Here is an 11460-nt window from a genome sequence, read left to right as displayed (position 1 = left end):
CCCAACATTTGGGAGGTGGAGGCAGGAGAATCAGGAGTTCAAGGTCATCCTCAGCAATATAGACTTTGATACCAGCCTGGGTAACATAAGACCCTGTCTTCAAAGGAAAAAAAAGATTGTCTATGCTGGCTGGCTTTTCTCAGCTAGACACAGACATAGACATACTATCTGAAAAGAGGGAACTTCAACTAAGAAAATGCCTCCCTATCATATCAGCCCATAGGCAAGTCTATAGGGCATTTTCTTGATTAATGGTTGATGTGGGAGGGCCCAGCCTATGGAAACAATGCCACCCCTGGGCTGCGGCTCCTGGGTTGTATTGGAAAGCAGGCTGAGCAAGTCATGGGAGCAAACTAGTCAGCAGCATATCTCCGTGGCCTCTGCTTCAATTCCTGCCTCCAGGTTCCTGCCTTGACTTCCATTCCTAAGGAGTGTAAACTGGAAGGTGAAATAAACCCTCTGCTCCCCAAACTGCTTTTGCTTGTCTGTGTTTATCACAGCAATAGAAACCTAACTTAGACAATCTCCAACTAGCAACGCTATTTTTTTTAAAAATAAATCAACTCGTTATTTTCCCCAGTCAAAATAGTACCTCCTCTGAATTTCCCCATTTTATCCCTGTTTCTGAGGCTCTTTGGTTCAGCATTACACTTAATTTACTACTCAACGTTTTTTCATGGTTTTATAAGTTTGATTATATGAGACTGACCTATAGGTCTGTTCCTATATTGGTTTCATCCTTTCAACCTTGCAGTTGCCAACACTGAAACCGTGGTTCTTGCCTTAGCCCAGAGAGGGATAATTGGTAGTAAAGGCTTATGAGATAAGTCACCCCTGTGAATGTATGTTAGTTACCTAGTCATACTAAAATATGAGGGGAAAAGCATCAGATTAGGACAAAATGCAAGGGAAGGAGAAACACTAACAGGCCACGGGATGGCTCCGTGGGGAAGGCTGTTGCTTGTATACCTAGTTTGATTGCCCAGACCCACGAGGCAGAAGCAGAGGGCTGGGGCTCAAGGATTTTCCTTCGACCACCACATAGACACTGTGGTTCGAAAACAGATAGCCTTACATAATGTAGAGAAATAAATGCAATTTCTAAAAAGAAAATGAAAAGTTGAGCGTGGGTGTACAGCCTTAATCCCAGCAGTCAGGAGGCTGAGGCAGGTGCTTCTTTATAAGTTTGAGGCCAGCCTGGTCTGTGGAGTGAGTTCTACACCAGTCAGAGCCACATAGTGAAATCCTGTATTGAAAAAACAAACAAACAAACAAAACAAAACAAAACAAGCCAGGCAGTGGTGGTGCATGCCTTTAATCCCAGCACTCGGGAGGCAGAGGCAGGCGGAAACGGGTCTCTTGAGTTCTAGCGCAGGCAATATTACATAGAGAAACCCTGTCTCAAAAAGCCAACAAACAAAACAAATAACAATAACAATAAAAACAAGTAAATAAAGGTGAAAGGAGAGAACTAAGTTCACCACGGTGTTACCATCTGAATTCAACAGACACACTGGGCCACACATATCCACACACATGCATCATGCACATACAATAATAGTAATACACGAAAAGTTAAAAAAATCACATCAGATCTTTTTATTTTAGTTTGTTTTACCCTATACTATTTTAAAATGCTCTTGTTTTGAATAACCAGTACATGTGTAAGGTTACAGGTCCCAATAGTTATAAATGAAAGGCTGTAACGTGAAAAGAAAATATCCCTCTATCCAGCCTCAGTTCCCTCTAGCTATGTCCACTGTGCTGGTATCTTAGATTTTCCTCCACAAAGATGCAGTCTGCAACAGGAGTCCCAGGCACCTACTTCCTAGCAGGTATCTTCTTTACTATGTTTAGTATCTCTCTCTACCTCTTTCTGCATTTGGGAGGCTAGCAAGCTAAAAATACAAACCCAAGACAATATTAGAATCCAGATTCCTGGGAGGCAGAGGCAGGCAAATTTCTGAGTTCGAGGCCAGATTGATCTACAGATTAAGAGAGTTCTAGGACAGTCAGAGCTACACAGGGAACACCACCACTACCCCCCTTCCCCCCCACCCCTACCCCACCCCCACCCACTCCCACCACCCCTACCCCCACCCCCACCCCACTACCACCACCCAAAAACATCCAAATTCCTAGTGTGCTTTCGTTTTCTCTACTCGGATATGCTAGACTCACACTTGCTTTTGAAAGTGAGCTAAAAGAGGACAGTCAGGACAGAAGGCATTAGCTCTATTGGTGTGGGTTATAATGGGGGTCACATGGTTCAGCAGCATCTTTTTGTTTTGTTTTAGAGATAGGGTCTCCCTATGTTGTCCAGGTTGGCCTCAACTCACATCCTCCTGCCTCAACTCAGAGGCTGTCCCACCCAGAGGTAGCATTTTGATAGTAGTGGAGGTGACGTGGCTGCCGCACACAGTTGCTCACCTCACAAGTTCAAGATTCCAGAGATTATAGCACAGGAGCTGACTCTCTGGTCACCTAGTTCCACACTGCATTGTTTGGAAGTGACTGTGGGAGGCTTAGCTAAGTTTGGTTAATTAGTCAGCCAAAAGTTCCAAGGTCACTGAAACCAACTCTCTGCTTAGCCCAGAGTCCATTATGTGCTTTATAAGCGAACCTTGATAATCTTGGTCAGTGCCAAATGCATACATGTATTTGGCATGGTACGCAGAAAATGCCTTCTCGTGTCTATATCCCAATCTCTGGAAGCTGAGTATATGATACGACATATTACATAGCCAATGGGAATTTAGGTGGAATTAACGTTGCTAACCTGAGCACCCTAGATTGTTGCAAGGGGGCTAGAATAATTGCCAGTGTCTTTAAAAGCAGCAGGAGGACTCTGGCATGATGGCGAGAGCCTGTAATACCACTCAGGCAGCTAAAGAGGTGAATAGTAAGTTTATCCAGGGGCTTGGGAGATGATGGCTCAGCCAGGAAAGTGTTCGATACACAAGCATGGGGACCCGAGTTCGATCCCCGTCACTCACATCAAGAACCAATGTGGTGTTCTACACTTGAAATTTCAACAGAGGGGAGGTAGACACAGAAGAAGGCCACCAAGGGACCCTGTCTTAAAAACCAAGATTGGTGACTCCTGGGGAGTGATTGCTAATGCTGCCCTCTGCCTTCCACATGAGAGAGAGAGAGAGGGAGAGAGAGAGAGAGAGAGAGAGAGAGAGAGAGAGAGAGAGAGAGAGAGAGAGAGAGAGAAAGAACACACACACATACACACACGCCATATTTAGATGAGGGCAAGGGAGGCAGAGTCCTAGTCAGAGGAGGAGGGAAACTTGACAAGAGAGAGGCTAAGTTGTTGGTTCTAAGGATGCAGAAAGGGGACAGAAGGCAAGGAATGTGGGCAGGCTCCCTAGGATAAAAAGTGAAGTAAATTCCATTCAGAGTAAAGCTGAGTGTTGAGAGCGTTTGGGGAAAACATCCCATCCTTTCCAAATCAGAAAAGTTTTTACTTTTCATTTATTCATATATTTATGGATTTTATGAAAAAAAAAGTGGTGGTTCTAGGAATAATTGTATGGCTTAGAAAATGAAGATGTACAAGGTGACATATACCTGTCATGCCAGTATTTTGTAGGTTGAGGCAAGAAGATATAAAATAAATGAGAGAGTATAGCTGGGTGGCAGTGGCTTATGCCTTTAATCCCAGCACTCAGGAGGCAGAGGCAGGTGGATCTCTGTGAGTTCGAGGCCAGCCTGGTCTACAGAGTGTGTTCAAGGACAGGCACCAAAGCTACACAGAGAAACCCTGTCTTGAAAAACAATAAATAAATAAATAAATAAATAAATAAATAAATAAATAAATAAGAGAATCTATTCCAAGGGATAGACTGGGAAGTCAATGACTATACTTTGGTTTATGAGACAGGTCCTTGTCAATCATCACTGGGAAAACAAGGAAGCTCATAAAATTGGTAGCAATACTATAGGAGCACCCTAACCAGGCCAGGGCATTTGAAACCGGGATCCTAGTCATCCACGGACCACTGTCAGAAATGTGCACATGTGCAACATTGTAGAAGACACATTCCAATGTATCCAGGAGCACTGGAGCATTCAACGGTAATCAGAAACTATGGTTTGCTCTATAAGGTCAGACCAAAATATTTGACTTCTAAAATGTATTCATTATTTTTATTTTTGTCTCATTTATTATTAGCGTGTACAATGTGTATGTGCCTGATGCTGTGTGTATATGAGTACAGGTGCATGCCTGCCACAGCACACACATGGTGGGGGGGGGGTCAGAGGACAACATGTGGAGTCAGTTCTTTCCTTTCATCATGTAGGGTCTGGAATTCAAACTCAGATTGTCAGCCTTGGTGGCAAGAACCTTTACCCACCAAGCCATGTCATCACCTGCTACTTGTTTATTTTGTGTATGTGTGTGCTTGTGTTCATGTGTGTGAGCGCAAGTGTGCCTGTGCACTTGAATATGCACGGACACACGTGGAAACCAGAGGTTTCTTCCTCAATCACTTCCTGACCTCGGTTTTGGGGAGGGGCCTCTCACTCAACCTGGAGCTCAATGACTCAGTGATGCTAACCGGCCAGCCAGCCCAAGGGATCCTCCCGCCTCAGCAGCCTCAGCAGCGGGCTTACAGGCGTCACTGCTGAAGTGTCTTTTTACTATGGGAGCCAAGGTTCCAAACTAGGATCCACATTGGCTACATGGCAAACACTTTATCCTCTGAACCATTTTCCAGGCCCTTACAATTTAAATAATAAAATTGGAACGATAATCTTAGCAACAAATTTGCCTTTATTCGAATGCAACAGGATTTTGATCTTTGACACTGACATCCAGCAATGATCATTTTCTGCTAAAACTTGATTTTTAACACTCCATCTGGAATTTAGCCAAAGCGTGCATTTATTGTACTTACAATGCTCAGCTGGGCTACTTCTTTCCTGAATATTTACATATGCCAGCACCTGGCTAGCCTGTCAATAGGAGGATAAACATTAGCTTAGAGTTAGACAAGACAGTCTACTATCTCTGTTACCTGGTGTAGAGCTTGTTTTTCTGTTTTGACTCATTCTTTCTTGCAGGGACAAGTCCCTTTTGTTATTCTACACATTTAAAGCAGTTTACATTCTGATGGCCAGTCATCAGCAAAGGATGTCCAATACAATTATGTATTACACATTATGAAATAGTGAGGCTGGGTGTGGGAGCTCATGCCTGTAATCCTAGCACTCAGGAGGTGGAAGGAAGGAGGAGTCCTGTGAATCCAAGGCCAGTCTGGGATACATAATAAGAACTATCTCAAGCAAACATCGTGTGTGTGTGTGTGTGTGTGTGTGTGTGTGTGTGTGTGTGTAGACTGGCTGTCCTGGAACTCGCTCTGTAGACCAGGCTGGCCACCATACACACATAGACACACACACACACACACACACACACACACACACACACACACACACATACACATACACACACACACACACACACACACACACACACACACGAAATATTGAAACATAAACATAGGAATAGATATAGTAAAGTCCAGAAACTGATCAGTTATGTGCAGAAATAGGTATATGATACAGTGGTGATTTATTTTATTCATTATATTCTTTTAGGTGTATGAGTGTTTCATCTATATGCATATATGTGCACTATGTGTGTGTTGGTGTCCTCAGAGGTCAGAAGAGGGTGTCAAGTCCTCTGGAACTGGGGTTTTAGATGCCTGTGAGCCCCCATGTTGTTGCTGGGAACTGAAACCAGGTTCTCATGTTGTTGCTAGGAACTGAAACCAGGTCCTCTGCAAGAGCAGCAAGTACTCTTAAATGACTGAGCCATCTCTCCAGTTCCATGAAGTGATAAATAAATAAACATATATATATATATATATATATATATATATATATATATATGTATACACACACAACACATACATACATCTTCTCAAACATTATGAATCACTAGTCACTGAGAAGAGAATAAAGCAACCAGTGTACAATCTTAATCTATGTACTCTCAAATCAAATCTAACTTTACCTATAAAAAAAATGAACTGTATGTCTAGTTCCAGGGGATCTGGTACGGTCTTTTGGCCTCTGAGGCGCCTGCACTCATACGCAGGTACCCGAATATAGACATGCTGAATGTACACATAATTCTAAAAGGGGGGAACTGAAGAAATGGCCAAATGGTTCAGAGTGCTTACTGTTCTTACAGAGTCTGTGAGTTAGGTTCCAACTCCTCCTGTTGGCAGCTCGCAACGGCCTGCCCTTTCCTGGCCTTCACAGACACCTGCCCCCACTCCCCACATATACATACATGCACACATACACATACACATAAATAAAAGAATTTTTAAAATAAAATTTTTGTTGCTGTTGTTGTTGGTTTGTGTGTTTGAGGTAGGGTTTTTCTGTGTAGTCCTGGCTGTCCTGGAACTAGCTCTGTAGACCAGGCTGGCCTCAAACTCAGAGACCTCATGCCTCTGCCTCCCAAGTGCTGGGATTAAAGGCATGCACCACCACTGCCCAGTAAAAACCTTAAAAAGAGAGAGAGAGAAATCCATCAAGCTGTATACATATGACATACATACTTCCGTGGTTATATATTATACTATATAGGAAATATCTTTAAAATGAAAGATTTAAGAGTAGATAAAAATTGCCTGCAGGCACCACTTGGGAGGCAGAAGCATGTGGATCTCCGTGAGTTTGAGGCCAGCCTGGTCTACAGAGCGAGTTTCAGGACAGCCAGGGCTACACAGAGAAACCCTGTCTCCTAAAACAAAAACAAAACAAAACAGAAAATTGCCTATGGGGTAGCTATAAGTACATCTGTAAGTACATGCCTAGAATGCACAAGGCCCTGGGTACTACCCCAGCATGGCAAGAAGAAGCTAAGTGGTAGACTTTTATCTTGCAGTCTTGGGAGCTGGGGAGATTGGGCAGCAATGGAAGTGATGGTTGTGTAAGTCTGAGTTCAAATCCCCAGAAACCACGTAAGTGCCAGCCATCCATGGCAGCCCACAAAGCAGTCTAGTGATCTGAAGGTAGAGACGGGATCCCTAGAACAAACTAGATAGCTAGACTGAGAGGCATTGGTGAGCTCTGGGTTTGAGTGAGAAACTCAGCCTCAGTGGATAAGATGTTGAACTACCAAGGATGACTCCAAATGTCAGCCTCTGAGCTCCACATGCGTGTGCATGTACATATGCCCATACATAAGTGAACACGCGCACCCGTGCAGGCACACACACACACACACACACACACACACACACACACTCATGTACATAAGTAAATGTAGAAAAGTAAGTTTCTTTGGAATGTCTAGAACATTGTCTTTTTTACCTATTTCTGGAGTGTGTTTGAATTTTGTTAAACAAGCAAATTACTTGTAAGATTTTATTTTTCCTTATGTATATGTCTGTGTGAAGGGGTGTGTGTGTGTGTGTGTGTGTGTGTGTGTGTGCGTGTGTGTCTGGGGAGGCCATGAGAGGGTGTTGGATCTCTAGGAGCTGGAGTTATAAGCCTTTGTGAGTCTCTGATGTGGGTGCTGCTAGTTCAGCTCTACTCCTCTGGAAGACAGGAAGTGCTCCTTACTGCTGGAGTGTCTTTCTAGACCCGCATGAAGCAGTTTTTACATTATCAGAACAGTATGGAACTGAGTTATAGGGCTATGGGTTCATAGCTGAGTGGTACAGTGTGCACATAGCATGCACGAGGTTCTAGTCTTGAGCCAAGGCTCCTTAAGGGGAAAAAAAACCCAACCAAACAACCTAACAAAAACCTCACACTTTTCCTCTCCCCTAATGAATGAATGAATGAATGATTAGAAGTGATTTGTTCACAGGCCTGTAGTTGACCGGCATTTCGCTCTCCCACACTAAATTTGTTTAAACTCAAATTCCTCTTTCTCAAGGTTCTTTCCCTAAAAATAAAGCTGTCCCCTTGTACTTTCAATTCCTGTCTCTTTGAAGAGTCAGCAAGGAAATCCCTTTCCCTTTCATTTTGATTTCAGAAACATGCCAATGGACACTTTCATTTGGGGAAGAGACATTGGTCTGGACCTTATGTTAGACATGTAAAGTCCTTGCCGGTAATTTCTCATGAATCATGTCATTTCCTGGGTCCTTGGAAAAGTGCTGATGTGTGGAGACTAAAGACCTTTTCGCTCGGCCAATTGTTCAGTTCTTTGCCTGCTTGCGGTCTGAAACATCCAATGTGTCTCTGAACACCAACTTACTATTTTACATCTGGTTTTAGATTCAACCACACAAGCAGCGACTACTTCTCCAAGCAGTAGGTCATGACTCTTTGATATGTTTTGGGTATGAGTTTGTAATGTTGTAATAGGCAGGATTTCTTCATTCTTTGCTTTTTTTTTTTTTAAAAAAACAGATGAGAAATAAGGTTTCAACAGGGTGGTGGTTCTATGGTAGATAAACACACAAGTGTAAACACAAATATGTGTTAGTGTGCATAGACAACAGGCTGTGGAAGTTCAGTTTTCCTTTGTGGGGAACACTGAGCAGTCAGACCCATTCAGTGCCTCACACAAAGGACATATAACCTCCCTACTCCTATGTGCCCAGTAGCTCTTAGAAAAGTTTATGACCTAATAATAATAAGATATATCTATTCTGAATATGTTTCTTCCATTTTAAAAATATTTATTTGCGATAAGTGAGACAGTTGATTAGCTTGATCTGTTTGGGAGGCATCCAGGCAGTGGGACCGGGTCCTGTCCTCAGTGCATGAGCTGGCTGTTTGGAACCTGGGGCTTATGCAGAGACACTTGGCTCAGCCTGGGAGGAGAGGACTGGACCTGCCTGGTCTGAAGCTACCAGGCTGAACTCAATCCTCAGGGGAGTCTTTGCCCTGGAGGAGGTGGAAATGGGGGGTGGGCTGGGGGGAAGGCGGTGGGGGGAGAACAAAGGAATCCGTGGCTGATATGTAAAATTAAATTAAATTATAAAATAAAAAAATAAAATAAAAAAATATTTATTTGCTGGGCGGTGGTGGTATATGCCTTTAGTCCCAGTACTCGGGAGGCAGAGACAGGCAGATCTCTAAGTTTGAGGCCAGCCTGGTCTACATAGAGAGTTCCAGCACAGCCAGGCCTACACAGAGAAACCCTGTATCGAAAAACAAGCAAACAAAAAAATTTTTATTTACTCACTTATTTACTGAAACAGAGTCTTACTACATAACACTGGCTGGCCTGGAATTCTCTCTGTAGTCTAGGCTGGCCTTGAACTTGAAGAGATCCACCTGCCTGTGCCTCCCAATTGCTGGGATTAAAGGCTGTTTTAAAAATTCAAATTTATTTTATTGTATGTGTACGATTGTTTTGCCTGAGTGTGTATTTGTGCTCCATGTCTGTGCCTGGTGGCCACAGAAGTCAGAAGAGGGTGCTGGATCCCCGGGAACTGGAGTTACAGGTAGTTGTGAACCACCGTGTGGGTGCTGAGAACTGAGCCTGTGTCCTCTGCAACAACAAGTGCTCGCTGTTTGTTTGTTTTGTTCTTCAAGACGGGGTCTCTGTGCAGCCCTGGCTTGTCCTGGAACTTTCTCTGTAGACCAGGCTGGCCTCGAACTCACAGAGATCGGCCTCCCTCTACCTCCAGAGTGCTGAGATTAATAGTGTGTGCCACCACCACCCAGGGTGCAACAAGTGCTCTTAGCTGCCAAGCCATCCCTACAACTTCTTTTGAGATTCATATTTTCTCCCTCCCTCCCTCCCTCCCTCTCTCTTTTGACTGGGGCACTAGCCTAGTTTGGTTGGCCTTAAATTTCTTATGTAACAGAGGATAATCTTCAGTGTCTGAATCTTTTCCCTTCCATCTCCCAAGTCCTAGGTTAACAGGTATGTTGCTACCATTCTTGCTTTACGCAGTGTTGGGGACTGAACCCACTACCTTGTGCATGTTCGGCAGGCAATCTACCAGCTGAGCTACATTCCCAGTCCTTGGAATGGTGTTCCAAATAGAATATAAATATGTAAAAAATTAATTTTTAAATGATTACTTAATTGCTTAACACATAATATTTCTACTGAAAATGATAATGGAACACAAAGTAAGCACGAACCATAAGTAATCATAGCTTGGGCAACATCTCCACCAAGAATTTGCTATTAAGTCTCATTCATTCATTAGAAAGGTTTGTGGTTGGACATGGAAGTGTGTGACTGTAATTCCAGCACTTGGGAGGAGGCTGAGGCAGGAGGATTGAGAATTTAAAGCTAGCCTAAGTTGTCTCACAAAAACGAAGTTCGCTGTAACCACTGAAGAAATAATTCCTTGATCCGAAACCTTAAAGAGGTAAGGAAATTGTCTTTCATTCTTTCAAATGAAGGGATAGGTAGGTTGCAGGTTCTGGGAAAGACGCAGCACAGTCCGGGGGCGTTCTCTGGAGAACTCTCCTCGGTCTACCTCTAGCGTCCAGGGTCCAGCAAACAAGAGAGAGCGGCGCATCTGGATCTCGGGTCTTCAGGGCCCTCTCTTGGCCCCACCTTGTAGGCATGATAGTTACGGAAGCCTCAATGGGGGTTGGAACTTCCAGACCAAAGCTGGAGTGGCTACCCACTACAGGATAACTGCAGGAGAAATAATACACAGATAGCTTAAACATAAAAACAGGTTATAATTCAAAAGTCCAGGGTTACTTGAAACAGGAAAGTATTTTCTCTGTAGAAAATAGTAAATACGATAACATTTTCCAATAAGCCCTTTAAAGTCAAATAATAGCTGAATTATACACATAAATATTGATTAGATTCTGGGATACAGAAGAAACCTATCTTCATCTGTTCAGAGAGCTATGTTTTACTTAAGTTGTGTAAGTGAGATTCCTATTCATCTTCCCCCTCACTGATTTATGACAGACATTTTTCTATAGTAATCCATAATCTAAAAAGATTTTAGCCTCCCCTCCTGAAAGTACAGGCAGCATTTTCTTTCATCAGCTGATACGGTACAAATTCTTAGCCTAATAGTGAAATGTTTCACTGAAGCTTGCCCAGTGATTGAGTAAAACCAAAACTTATAATAAGCCACAGTCATCCTAGGGTCCCCCTGCTAGGTAGCCTAGCTGAGGAGGTTTATAAAGTGTATCTGATGGCATCTGAGACTCCACATGGCCAACGTAAAAATAGCGTTTTCTCCTTCAGTGACTGATTTTAAGGCACGCATTGACATTATAAGCTATTATCTTGTAAAAGGTCAGTGACTTATAGTGGTTGCAGTTGAGTTCAGGATTATTCTGTGAAAAAGAGAGCCGCCTGGCTTGGCTAAGGTCAAGAGTATTCCGTGAAAATGTATTTGGTAGTGAGAGAGAGTTAGAAGATGAAAAAAATGCCACTTAGGTAGAGTTTACTAAACTGGGGAAACCAGATTGGCGATCTAAAGGGGGGTACTGAGAAGTCAGTGAGAAAAGGTAGGGGTGGGGGAAAAGAAACGAGTG

The sequence above is a fragment of the Peromyscus leucopus genome, chromosome 16_21, assembly GCF_004664715.2.
Source record: "Peromyscus leucopus breed LL Stock chromosome 16_21, UCI_PerLeu_2.1, whole genome shotgun sequence".
NCBI lineage: Eukaryota > Metazoa > Chordata > Mammalia > Rodentia > Cricetidae > Peromyscus > Peromyscus leucopus.
This window is presented reverse-complemented; position numbering follows the sequence as displayed.